This window comes from Rattus norvegicus, chromosome 19 (genome assembly GCF_021556685.1).
Source record: "Rattus norvegicus strain SHRSP/BbbUtx chromosome 19, alternate assembly SHRSP_T2T, whole genome shotgun sequence".
Classification (NCBI taxonomy): domain Eukaryota; kingdom Metazoa; phylum Chordata; class Mammalia; order Rodentia; family Muridae; genus Rattus; species Rattus norvegicus.
The window spans coordinates 35,054,869-35,069,191 of NC_141552.1; the positions used below are offsets into that span (position 1 = coordinate 35,054,869).

Consider the following 14,323-nt stretch of genomic DNA (forward strand, 5'->3'; position numbering starts at 1 on the left):
TGTTGGCATAGGAGAGTAACCAGGGTGGTACAGACAGAGGAGATTTATTTATTCTTTTTACAGAGGTCCTGTCATGTCCTCAGCCCCTACCCATTAGCAGACACAGTCAGGCCAGGTATTGGCCTTTAATCCAGACACTCAGGAAGCAGACAGAGTTTGAAGCCATCCTGGTCTACATATTAAGTTCCAGACCAGCCAGCTAGGGCTGCCTCAAAGATAGATAGATAGATAGATAGATAGATAGATAGATAGATAGATAGATAGATACATACATACATACATACATACATACATATATACATAGATATATAGAGACATACATACATATGTATATACATACATAGATACATAGATAGATAGACAGATACATACAAACATACATACATACATACATACACACATACATAGATATGTACACACACAGATACATAGATAGGTACATAAATACATATATACATAGATAGATAGATACATAGATACATAGATAGATAAATAGACAGACAGATACATGGGTACATAGATACACACATGCACATATATATGTACATAGATACATATATATAGAGATAGATAGATAGGTAGATAGATAGATAGATAGATAGATAGATAGATAGATAGATGGATGGATAAGTAAACAAGTAAATGCAGTCCTTGGCCCGAGGCATAAAGCAGCATGAGAGACAGAGAGAGGTTGGAGCTGGGAGTGGCCATGAGGGATAGGACACCTGGTAGAAGTCCTGGTGAGTGAGCATGAATTATGGAAAGACACATGTCAAACAGAAGAAATGGGATATGTAAAGACTCATGTGCAGTCACAGACATGAAGGCCAGACAAGTGATTTGACCCAGAAGCCATGCTGTGGCCAAGTGTGTCATGTTAAATATGGAAAAGCCTCAAAGTGGAGATGATTCATCACCATGGAAGGGTCTGATGGAATCTGGAGAGGCTGTGGGGGAATTCAAAGAGTGTGGCAGTTTGCTTTAAAAGCACCATGATGCCTATGGCCTGTGCCCACTTGAGCTATAAGTGAGGTGGTTTTGTTTGGGATGTAGACCAACACTTTCTGTTTCAGCAAACAAAAGTTTATTTGCATTTTCTTCAGGAAAAATATGTAATTGACACATCAGACTCATTTTTATAATTTAGGGGAAAGATAAAGACTTCCTTTTAGTATTAATTATAGAATACCTTAATCCAAATATAGGAAGCACAATGTTAATCAATATTTGGGAACCAGGCATGGTGGCTGTGTGATCGTAATGCCAGAACGTGGGAGGCAGAGGCAGGAGATTAATGCGTTCAGGATTAGCTTGGGCTACACAGTGAGCCCCTGTCATCTGTGCTTTGGGAAATTGTGAGGGGTGGCATGTGAAAGCGAGATTAGTAGGTCTCTTCCAAGTAGGAGTGTCAGGAAAAGACTCATTCATATAAGCTTAGACGAGAATTTGAAAACAGCAAACATGCTAGCAACTGCTAAATTAAATAGAGGGCCATCAGATGTTCCCTAAATCAGTGTTTTAACCCATGTGAGCTTAAAAATGTCTATAACAAGAGAATGGGGGAGGGGCAGAACATTTTTGTTGCAGAAATGATGAAACTTGAGAAGGCACTAGCAGTGAGGGCTGACCTCTGGCTCAGCTAGGGTCCTCAGACATGCTGACCTACTGTCTTCCTTATTTGTCCACTACTATTACTTCATCCTCACTACCTTAGAGACTCCCAAGCTGGCTCAGCATCCCTCCACCCCCATGGGAGCAAGATGGCAGATTCAGATTCTTATGCTCTCACTTCAAGGGATCCCTTCCTTCCGTGTCACACGCACACAAATCCTGGCATTTACCTGCCTCACACTCGAGAATCACAGTCAGAGTCGAGGCTTAGGTTGGGGAGTGAAGTTTTAGCTACGGGTCTTTAGGAGATGAATTAGTGAGCTCTGTGCCTTGGGGCTTGAACTTTTCCCTGTCCTCGAGCAAGGTAGGTGAGAGGTGGCATAGATTAAAGTGGCCAGTCAAAGGTCAGTGTCCACTGAGTCCCACAGGAGGGCTGGCTGTCAGCAGATCACCATGCAGGGTAGCCTCCTCTCAGGTTTACTCATTAACCTCTGATTCATGGCCTTTCCTCTATTTGGCTTCTCCTCAGGATGGAGAAATTATTGAGGTGTGCCAAAGTAGTTTCCTTGCTCCCTAGGAGCCCCCTGCAGTGAACTATGTCTGCATAGGTCACATCTTGGAAAGCACACCTCCTGCACAAGCAGAATTCATCTACATAGTTGCATACTCTGTACTAACACTCAGAGCCAGGTTTATCAGAAGCACTTAACTCAGTGTCTGCTCAGCCTGGGTCCTGGTGAGACACTGCCCAGGAGGACAAAGCTCAGGGGCTGGACAAGTGAGGTGGAGTCCTTTGTACCCATTAAATCACTCCTACACTGTGGGGACAGAGAAAGCTTGTGTAGGCTCGTGATCTCAAGCCTACTAGAAAGAATGCCACAGATCCACAGAAGGATAGCTAGCTCCTGAAGTTTCCCCAGGAACTGTCCAGCCAGGGTTAAGCCTTGTGTAGTTAATGATGCTTAGCATTCTGCATGAGATTCAGCGATTCGGTGAAGAATATGTTGTCTGTAACGTACACTGTTGCCAGGTGTGTGACTTGGAGTAAGTTTGTGACCAGTGTGTGCTGAGGATCTCGACTGAACGAAGGTGGTAATTGAAGTTCTGAAATCCAAGACTGTGAGGGATTCAGCCAGAAATCAGGGTTGGGACATATAGAACATCTAGAATAGGGGTTCACTGAGACCAAGCGTTCCGTGGACAGCAGCCTGTATCATGCCCTTCTTGCAGGCTCAGGAAACTTACGCATCTTCCCCATACTTTTGCTACTAGGAAGACAGGTTGGGTTATAGCAGCCCACATTCGTCATCTCTATCTCCCACAAATACTGACTCACACATTTGTACACACGAACACACACATAAACAACACCAGGATTTAGGGTTAGCTGCCCTAAAGTCTTTTAGGACTCTGGAGAGATGAGTTAGGGTCTGGACATCATCTGGGGCTGTGTGACACATGGTCCCAGAAGCAGAGATCGCAGAAAGCTGTACACCATGGAGTGGAGGCACAACCCCGCAGCGAGGGTCAGAGGTCCAGTTCTCACATTTGTTCAGGCTCCTGCTCAGAGATGTTTCTTCCCTGTAGGAGGCCTGAGCTGGCTTCTATTATGACATGGCACAAACCAAACTATGCTCTCCCCACTCTCCGGCACTCAGGAGAACATGGAAGTTGTCATTTTGTGTCCCGAGGTCTCTCCATGTGTTGGTTAGTTTTATATCAACTTGACCCAAGTGAGAGTCATTTGGGAAGAAGGGATTTTGAGAAAATGCTCCCTCCAGGTTGACATGTGAACATGCACGTGATGATTGTTTTGGATTGATGATTGATGTGGGCAGGCCCAGCTTACTGTGGGTGGTGCCATGTAGAGGGCCAAAAGTTCTTGTGCACACAGATGAGCACTGGAGAAGTCAGGAAAGAAGATGTCGTCTGTTCTTCCGGAATGCTGGGACAGAGTGTGGTTTACAACCTGATGATCTTTGCTGTCTGAAGAGCCAGGCTTCACACATATCCCCCAGAATTTATGTTTTATCTATCCCAGAACCTTTCTACCTAAATCCTGAGCATTGCTTCTAGGTCATAAACCCATCCTTATGAGAGATGTCACTTGTGCTTTACAACAGCCGAGGTGACTTCCTGACAGCCACAGGCATTACATTCACTTCATTCTTTCTCCCTAGACCCTAAATCTTGGGCACTATCTCCAAGTTGACAGTAGCCATCTTTGTGAAAGAAGCCAGATTTACTTTTTGTAAAGAATCACAGTGTAAACACGTCTTGATCTCTGTTATAGTAACGGGATTGAGTTCACTGTTATCAGAAGACGTTCTCTCCCCAAAATTGTGCTGTGCTTAAATATGGCTGAAATTAGTCATCTGGTGTCAGATTCCTGAAGCCTGAACCAGTGATAGCTAACTATTGGTCAAGCTGAACCGAGTTTTATTCTTACCTCACTGGGACTGCTTCCCTGCTGGCCATAAAACGCACAGGAACTCATATCACTCCTGGGATGGTGGTCCTGGGTCCTACAAGAAAGGAGGCTGGGCAAGCCATGGGCAGCAAGCCAGGAAGCAGCACCCGTCCATGGTCTCTGCATCAGCTCCGGCCTCCAGGTTCCTGCCCTGAGTTTTTGTCTTGATTTCCTTTGATGATGGATTGTGTCGTAGGAGTATAAAGTATAAGCAAAATAAACCCTTTCCTCACCAAGCTGCTTTGGTCATGGTGTTTTGTCACAGCAACGGAGCCCTTGCTGGGACACCCACCAGGAGCCAGCTGAGCTGCAGACACTCCTGAAGATGTCAGCTGGGCCTTCTCTCACCAGGTTCAGTTCTGAGGTCACCTGCCTGGAGAGAGTGGCAGTTGTACCGGTGGAGGACCCAGGCCAAACAAGGATCTCAGCCCAGATGTCAATCATAAGTGTCACCTATTTCCTGCATTCTGACCAACCCATTGTAAATCTAGGCTACTTTAAAATCCTCATTGGGTGTCATTAATTTCCCTAGGGACCTCAGGTAGATATACCTGTATGTACCACTTCATAGTGAGCATGCCCGGGGCAGGCGAGTGGGATGCAATGTACGCTTCCCAAACCTTCTCTGAGATGTTGCTCCAGATCCATCTTTCCCCGAGAGTTCCAGCCTTTTGGATTTCTGTAGAAGCTTTATTGTGTAGCATAGTTGACTCTCTTCTTAGCTACTGATGATCAGCTCAGACTCAAGTTGGTCTCCCTTCCCAGGAGGCTGCAGGGTGCAGCTGGAAGCCCCAACCCTCTCATCTCAGCTTGATTTTCCAGTGAGTGCTTCCATCTTGAAGTCACCTAGGGCCCTGACCCTGACCACATGAGGACGTGCTTAGCTCGCCAGACACTATAAAGGACTTAGGACACTTCTTGTCTCTTGCCTAGAAATGGGTTATTATATATATACATATGTATATATGTATATATATATATATGGGTTATAATATATTCATATTTTACAACTTTGATATAGCTTAGATTGCTCTTTTCAATATCCACTGCCTGTTTATCTTATTCCCATTCCCTGTGACACCCTCCTAGCCTTCTTATCCCTAAAGTGAGCATCCAGACAACTCTCGTATTGTACAGAGACAAACTAAGGGAGGAAGGATTTGTTTTCAATTGTAGCCTCAGAGGTGTCAGTCCACCACAATGGAGCAGAACAGCTCACGTTATGTAGACAGTAAACGCAAAAGGAGAAGGCCAGCACTGTGTTGGCTTCCTCGTCCCCACCTTTTATTTTGTCTGGGTGCCCCTCTATGGGATGGTGTCACCCACATTTAGGTGAGTTCAGTTAATCCCTTTTGAGGAAGACCCTTCTCTCACACAGCTGTGCTTTAATGGTTTCTCCTAGGTAAATCTAAATCCAGACAAGTTGACAGTGGAGAATAATCATTACACTTGTGAGCTGTGTCTAAGAAGGCCCACCGCATGAGAAGGAAGAGAAGGAAGAGAAGGAAGAGAAGGAAGAGAAGGAAGAGAGAGAGAGGGGGGGGGGACAGAGAGACTGAGAGAGGTTGCCCTAAGACTCCACACGAGGCTTCATTCTTTTTTGCTATCTATATCATTAGTGTTCTGGATTCTATCTGTTTATTTTTTGATGTTTGTTTTATATTTATTTATTTTATTTTCTGTATATGGGCATTTAGCTTGCTGGTATGTATGAACCTGTGCATGCCTGATGTTCACTAAGGGCAGAAGATGGTGTTGGAGTCCCTGGAACTGGAATTACAGATGGTTATGAGCCACCATGTGGGTGCTGTGAATCAAACTAAGATTGCCAGCCAAGAGTAGCCACTGCTCTTTACTGCTGAGCAATCTCTCCAGCCCCAAGGATTCTGGGTCTTTAGAGCTTCCTAATAGATTAGCAGTCTTCTGGGTCCACCAGTTCCCACAATTGTGCATTTTACATGAGTATGGGGTGAAAGGCTACTCATTGTATGATGTCCCTCTGACCTCACAGCCAGCAGCATGGCGGTATGTAAGTTTGGCTGTAGTTGGTTAAATATCCATTGGCTGGAAGCCAGCAGATCCACAGGGCCTGAGCAGAAGTTGATTTTTTTTCTTTAAGAACAAGATGTGAACCTTTGTGGATCCTTTACACATGGAAGGTACAAGTTGTTCACTCAATTGGTCCCAGCAGGAGGATGTCACATTCCTGGAATATCAGCTGACACCCAAAGGTGACACACTTTTGATCCTCAATGGCACCATCTACAAGTGATTTATTCATCCACTGCTAACAAATGGTGTATTGCTGTAAAAGTATATTATGGGCTGTCTTTTACCCCACTAGGTCTGGCACTGTAGTGCCCCCAAGATATCTGGTAGATATCATGCCAGAAACACACATCTCAACTCTGTGGCAGCCCAGTGTCTCTACCCGCTGCACACTCTCCCAAAGTCAAATCACCACAAGAAGGAACACACAACACAATAACCTCTGATCCAATAGATAATATATAATTGCCCACATAAACATACAAAGCCCTGTACACATCCATCCCTTAAGAACATTCATAACAACCTGTAAATACACAGAGTGGAATCTTTACATTGGCCTCCATGTTCTCTCCACGACAACTTCTCTGCCAGCCTCCTCCAGTCTCCAGTCTCCTTCCACTCTAGTCCTCCTCTTCCCTCAAACTTTTCTCCCGCCCATTCTTCCTTCTTGTCCAATGACAGGCCTCATTCTATCTTGTACCTGCCTCATCTATGTGATATCATCCCACAATGGTGAGCCTTGATGGCTGCTGATCTAGGTTTTAAGAAGGCTGCTCATAGCTTCTGGATACTTCTGGGAGTAGAGACCCAGCCCCCTTCTACTCTCTGGATTCAATGTGATTGACAATGGCCATGCCTCCAGGCCATGGTCAGGGTGTGAAGGTAGGAGGAGGAGAATATGGGCTTTTCTGGTGAGGACTCAGAAAATGGGGAATTACACAGGCAAGCTCTCCTTGGGGTTGACCCCTCTGACTGGTGGGACATTCTTAGAGGCAAAATGTTAATTGACCTCCAACCCCCATCTTTCCTCATTCTGCCTATTTAAATGGACTTTTCTGAAGTGCTACAAGATCCAGATACTGTGACAGCTACTGTCTGGAAAATGTTCTTTATAAAAGTCTTCCCAGTAGCTATGACTATAATAATGGGAAAACTCAGGAGAAGTTCTGGGTTGGATCTAGTGTAGAAAGGACATTGATTTTGTAGACAATGTCTTTCCTTCGGCTTTACTTCCGGCCACCGGCCACTTCCTGGTGGCATTACAGTGACCACAAGCTCCAGGCTCCTGGCCTACCAAGTTCAGAAATTCCCAGTCAAGGTTTCAAGGTAGGGTATTTTCTTACTGGGTTAGCTTAGTCACATGCTCATCTCTGAACCGAGCATGTTAAACTATTAGAAGTTGGATTTGCCAGGCCAAGTCAAATCTTAACTCCTGTGTGGGAGGACAGGATCAGCTCCAAGTGACACGGACTGGATGGAGGGGTTGGTTCCGTCTCTAGGATCGAGAGGCCTCTGCTATGAGCAGGCTAAGTGACTATGGATGCCAACAGGGCCCTCAAGGGTGTTGATTGATACTGGAATAGAAAAAGAAATGATTTTCAACCTCTAGGCAGATCTCTAGGGCAAACGTGTCAAAGCGTCTTTTATTTGTTTTCAAATTATGATCAACAAGTTCCTCAAAATTCCACAAGCAAAACTCATCAAGGAAGCTAATAGTCCCCCACAGATGTTCACACTGGGATAGAACTGGGGTTAAATGGTGCCCTGCCTGGGAGTTTTGGACAAACAGGAAGCAAGTCAGAAAGCAGTTCCAGAGCAGTGCCAGGAGGTGTCTGCAAAGAGCTTGCTTGCCCAGCAGACTTGCTGCAGTTTCCCTAGAGCAGCAGCAAACAAACATTTACGTAGATAAGGATGGGGTCAGAAGAACGGAAGAACGTTCTGTGCAGAAGAAACAGCTTTGCCCCAGGGCGATGCGATTTCGGAACCAAACAACATCTACACCAAAGACAGGGGAATGTTCTTATCGTCTCCTGTCCGGAGGTGTCTCCAGTGACACCTGTTTCTCCTTGGGTATCTTCTGGCTGTGAATGCCTATTCTCCCTGTTATTTTGTTTTTTCCCCTTGAACCTTTTATCTCCTTTCATTACTTTCTGGATCCCAAAGAGCAACTGAAGGGCCATCTCATCTGACTTCTGCCAGCCCAGAGTTGTCAATAGAAAATATCTGTCCCTCCCAGATCTGTTCTGTGGCAATGGCCTCTGTTACAACAGAATGCCCTCCCCAAACAGCCATTACCCTTCAGGATTCCTACTCATGCTTCCCTGCCTAGCCATCAGGAAGCTGTCTTGTTTTCCTCAAGTTGGCCAGCAGATGGCAGGTTCTTCCCAGTAATGCAGGAAGGCTCAGTAGACTCAGAACTGCAGTACAGAATCCAGTACTGAAAACCCAGACCCCTGAGTCACAGGACCAGAAAGAGGCTACTGCCACCGATCCACAGGGCTCCGCCTACATCCCCAGCCCCCTCCTCTTCCAGCCCTCTCCGTTTCTGGGCTTGTCTTCAAAGTCAGCAGCAACTAAATTACTCAGAGCGAATTCATTAAAGCAGGGCACGGTCACGCTGCAGCCCAGGCTGGTTTCAAACTCACTGTGTGGTCCAAGCTGGTCTTGAACTTGCAGTCCTCCAATTCTAACTTTCATGTGGCTGGGGTTATATGTACGGGGCACTATATCAAACAGGTAAGTCTCAAAAGAAAGCAGTTTTCACCCATGTGATACTCTGGTGCCAACTCTTTGAACTCAGGGGTGGGTCTAGAGGCAAAAGCTTTCTTTCTTTCCTTTTTTTTCTTTCCTTTTTTTCTTTATTAGCTTGAGTATTTCTTATTTACATTTCGAATGTTATTCCCTTTCCCGGTTTCCAGGCCAACATCCCCCTAACTCCTCCCCCCCTTCTATATAGGTGTTCTCCTCCCCATCCTCCCCCCATTACCGCCCTCTCCCCAACAATCACGTTCACTGGGGGTTCAGTCTTAGCAGGATCAAGGGCTTCCCCTTCCACTGGTGCTTTAACTAGGCTATTCATTGCTACCTATGAGGTTAGAGTCTAGGGTCAGTCTATGTATAGTCTTTGGGTAGTGGCTTAGTCCCTGGAAGCTCTTGTTGGTTGGCATTGTTGTTCATATGGGGTCTCGAGCCCCTTCAAGCTCTTCTAGTCCTTTCTCTGATTCCTTCAATGAGGGTCCTGTTCTCAGTTCAGTGATTTGCTGCTGGCATTTGCCTATGTATTTGCTGTATTCTGGCTGTGTCTCTCAGGAGAGATCTACATCCGGTTCCTGTCGGCCTGCACTTCTTTGCTTCATCCATCTTGTCTAATTGGGAGGCTGTATATGTATGGGCCACATGTGGGGCAGGCTCTGAATGGGTGTTCCTTCTGCCTCTCTTCTAAACTTTGCCTCCCTATTCCCTGCCAAGGGTATTCTTGTTCCCCTTTTAAAGAAGGAGTGAAGCATTCACGTTTTGATCATCCGTCTTGAGTTTCATGTGTTCTGTGCATCTAGGGTAATTCATGCATTTGGGCTAATAGCCACTTATCAATGAGTGCATACCATGTGTGTTTTTCTGTGATTGGGTTACCTCACTCGGGATGATATTTTCCAGTTCCCTCCATTTGCCTATGAATTTCATAAAGGCATTGTTTTTGATAGCTGAGTAACATTCCATTGTGTAGATGTACCACATTTTCTGTATCCATTCCTCTGTTGAAGGGCATCTGGGTTCTTTCCAGCTTCTGGCTATTATAAATAAGGCTGCGATGAACATAGTGGAGCACGTGTCTTTTTTATATGTTGGGGCATCTTTTGGGTATATGCCCAAGAGAGGTATAGCTGGGCCCTCAGGTAGTTCAATGTCCAATTTTCTGAGGAACCTCCAGACTGATTTCCAGAATGGTTGTATCAGTCTGCAATCCCACCAACAATGGAGGAGTGTTCCTCTTTCTCCGCATCCTCGCCAGCATTTGCTGTCTCCTGAGTTTTTGATCTTAGCCATTCTCACTGGTGTGAGGTGAAATCTCAGGGTTGTTTTGATTTGCATTTCCCTTATGACTAAAGATGTTGAACATTTCTTTAGGTGTTTCTCAGCCATTCGGCATTGCTCCGCTGTGAATTCTCTGTTTAGCTCTGAACCCCATTTTTAATAGGGTTATTTGTCTCCCTGCGGTCTAACTTCTTGAATTCTTTGTATATTTTGGATATAAGGCCTCTATCTGTTGTAGGATTGGTAAAGATCTTTTACCAATTTGTTGGTTGCCGATTTGTCCTAACCACAGTGTCCTTTGCCTTACAGAAGCTTGAGGCAAAAGCTTTCAATCACAGCATGTGGGAGGCAGAGGCAGGCGGATCTCACAGCCAGGGCTTGTCAGAAAAAAAAAAAGAGAAATCCTAACACATTCCATAAATATCCCCATTCCATCCCCCCATTCTATCCTCTTGTCTCATCTGGATAATTTTGTGGACTCCAGCCATGTTGGCCCGCCGGTGTTGGAAGCAACCTCACAGATTGCCGATCTGGAAGTCGACCTGTCGTCCACGTGCCTGCAGGCTAGAACAGAGAGAATTATACTAATGGGAATTTAGCATCTTTTCCTTATCATAGTGGAGGTGACCAAGTACATTTGTGACCCTCACAAGGACGGCATCACCGATGAACATTCCCAAACCTCATTTGGTTGTCCCAGTTTTCACAAACCTCCCTTGTATCGATGCTTTAGACCCTTAGTGGTCCTCAACTGTGTAACTCAGAGCACAACACAGTAGATTATATCTCGTAATATCCAGCCTTGTTTTTTTTTTTATCATAGCTCTGTTTTAGTATAGTTAGTTATCTGTAATTCTATATATCGTGTCTTGGACAGTACAAAAACAAAACAAACCTACTTTGAAAATACACTGGAGTATTGAAGAGGCCCATGGCATGGGAAAAGATTGATAATAATATTCATCTAATTCTGATAGAGGAATCCTCACTCTGGCAGAAGAGGTGTCACACTCAGAACCCCACCAGTGGCTTTCAACAGACTTGTCTGCAATTTGGATCTAAGACAGAAGAGGAAAAGACCAGAGGGATAGGCAAACCTCAAACATGGGGGGGCTGGTAACTCTAACGACCCATGTCCTGCTTCCAAACTTCCCGTTCTGTGTCATGCCCCCCTCCTGGCTATAGCTGTTGAACTCCCAACTCTGTTCCACGGAGGCTATTTTCCAGCAGATGCTTATTTTGCTGCTGGGAACTTTCAGACACCAGCCTAGGACCTGACCCTTTTCTAGATAGTGTATCTAGCAATTGACAAATCCTTTTATTTCAGACATCTTTGAGCTTATGATCTTTAGTTTAGCTGTATACAGTTAGAAATTTTAAAAGGATGAGAAAATATAGCAAGGCTTCCTTCCTTCCTTCTACTCCCACTTTCTTCTTTTTCCCCTGCCTCTCTGCCTTCCTCCCTCTCTGCCTTTCTGTTTCCCTGCCTCCCTGCCTCCTTGTCTCCCTGCCTCCCTGCCTCCCTGCCTTCCTGTGTCCCAGCCTTTCTGCCTCTCTTGCCTCTCTGCCTCCCCCCTTTTTTCTTCCTCTTTTCTTTCATCCTAAGATCTTGCTTTGTATCCCAGGCTGGCCTCAAACTAATGATCTTCCTGACCGGTTCAGTCCTTCTTGCTGAGATAGGGGTGCACTACCATACCAGGCTACAGCCAGGATGCCTGACTGTTCTTGTCCTGCAATGCATTCTCATCTATTTCACTCTCCCAGGCATGCTCCACCCTCTGAGTCTCTGCTCCCTGATCTTGGATGAACTCAGATGCTCAGTGAGGTGGGAGCTCATCTTGCCTGCTCCTTCATGCAGAGATCTACACCCCCTCTGTACCGCTCTGCTTCAGAATCTGACCTCAAGATCCAATGGATGTAGCACCAAAGATACTGTCTTAGTTGAAATCTATCCGTGAAGATAAAGGTAAATTGGGCATCCTCCTTTGGTAAGCTTGCCATATCTGGGTCTGTTTGGAAGACTCTGAAAAGCAGTCTGGCTGGGCTCAGGAGGCATCCTGAGGCTGTTGTGAAGATCAAGCAAAGGGCTTTATAAATGTCAAGCGATATTATTAGCAGCAATTTGCATTCACAGAGAAGGGAGGGAGGCGCACGAAGCGAGGTACTCCAGGCACCTGTAAAGAGAACCTTCCCACAGCCAGCCTGCTCCTCTTGAAGTGTCCATTTCACTACCCAATTGTCTGGTGGCCACATTTCCATCTCCCTTCAGGGTACTGGTTTACTGGCGGCAGAGAAATCCAACCAAATTTCTGCAGGAAATGTAGACACCAGAAGCAGCCAGCAGAGGGAGGGATTGGCAGGGATAAGCAAAGCAGAGCCCTGACAGGTCTTAGAGATCTGGGACCCTGTGGTCTCTGCAGAATATGCTCCAAGAACCCCCAATGGAAGCCTGAGACAACACCTGGCCCTGGACACTCTGTTATTTGACGCTTCCCCTCTATCTTCACATGAAAAAATTTAAATGCAGGAATTAGGCACAGTAAGAGAGTAACCACAAAAAAATAATAAGATATAACAATTCACACACAGCTCTTGTGTGTCTGTAGAGGCCAGTCATGCTTGGTCTTAGGAGATGCCCGATGGCACTCAAAGGTTAATCAAGGTGTGCTGTTTCTAAGGTGGGGACTCTGGTCCTTCTGAACCCATTCAAGACCACCCTGTATCCATCTACAACGTTGTGATTGGTTGCCTGCTCTGGGCAAGGTACAAAAGCCACCAAAGAATCTACTAAACCCATTACCTCCAGGTATGTACTGCTCACTATAGAGTCCTATGCACAAGAGTGAGCTGTTAGTTATAGTCTCGGACTGAGCATTTGTTTAGTGCAAGGGGGGGGGGGACTCAATTTGTCCCTTGATTTCTGTTAAATGAATGAATGAACAAATGAACGAATGAGATTTTCTGTTTTGTAGTTTGGTCTCTCTCTCTCTCTCTCTCTCTCTCTCTCTCTCTCTCTCTCTCTCTCTCTCTCTCTCTGCCCATACAGTTGCCTTTTCAGGGGGAACACGGGGCCAAAAATGTACAGGGCCTAGAGTGACAGTACAGAGATGTAGGCATTGACCTCAGCTGGGCTGACCTGTGCTGGAGTCACTATGGGAGACCTCTGCTCTTCCGTTTCATCAAGCAATGGGATGGGGGTTGGAGGAAGATTCATCTGCTCATAGGCAGTGGTATGCTGGGACAAGCTGGAGGCAAGGCTAGGCCAACCTAGCCTTATGAGCTCCAACACTCACTGCAGGCGCCTGGTGTCCTACAGATCAGTCCTGGGATGGGGCAGTGCCCTTTAATGTGGGCCTGAGGGAATGTTGGCTCTCTCAGAGTTCCCTCCTCAGGTGTGGTGGGAGTGGCAGTTGAATGGGGCAGTTGGAGAGGAGGGCTCCCAGCAGGTGGGACAAGGGAAAGGAAACCTGAGGTCCACAGAGGAGGAAGCTAGGTAAGAAGGGCCAAGGGGCCATGGCTTCTGGTCACTCGTCCTCTCTCTTTCATCGTAGGAACTTGCTTTCCCCTGTGCAGGTAAAGCCCACCTCTGTTGCAACTCATGGCCTCTGTTTAGTCGTGAGGGGCCTTTGTCACCCATCTTTAGGTAAGACTGCGCCGCACATGTATGACCTTGTCTGCCCCTGTGGGAAGAAGCCATGGCTTGGGGTTTCCAGAGATGAAAGGGGCCTGGGACAGCCCTAGTTTTGGAGCCTTGTGGAATGTAAGAGAAAAAAAAAATAGAAACGAGACAGGATTTGAACATCTGTGACGCGCGGAAACCTACACTGAATAAGTTAGTCTTTCAGATGTGCATACACACATTGTCTTAGTCCAGGTTTCATTGCTATGAAGGGACACCATGACCACAGCGGCTTTTATAAAGGAAAATGTTTAGTTGGGGCCGGCTTACTGTTTGAGAGGTTTAGTTCATCGTCGTCATGGCAAGGGATAGGACAGCATGCAAACAGACATGGTGCTCGAGAAGGAGCTGGGAGTTCCACATCTGGACCTGTAGGCAGCAGAAGGAGACTGCGTGCCACACTGGGACCTCAAAGACCGCCTCCACGGTGACACACTTCCTCCAACAAGGCCACTCCTTATGGACCGAGCATTCAAACA

At 46.1% G+C, this 14,323-nt stretch overlaps 1 protein-coding gene across 2 annotated transcripts in view; it reads left to right on the forward strand.

Moving 5' to 3' along the window:
- Positions 1-13,555: 13,555 nt before the first annotated feature.
- Abcc12 (ATP binding cassette subfamily C member 12) overlaps positions 13,556-14,323 on the forward strand; it is a 67,627-nt gene continuing 66,859 nt past the window's right edge. Inside the window, exon 1 of one of the 2 annotated variants that reach the window (XR_015643304.1) lies at positions 13,556-13,658. The gene's annotated coding sequence lies outside the window, so the exon portion shown is untranslated. 2 annotated transcript variants of the gene reach the window in all.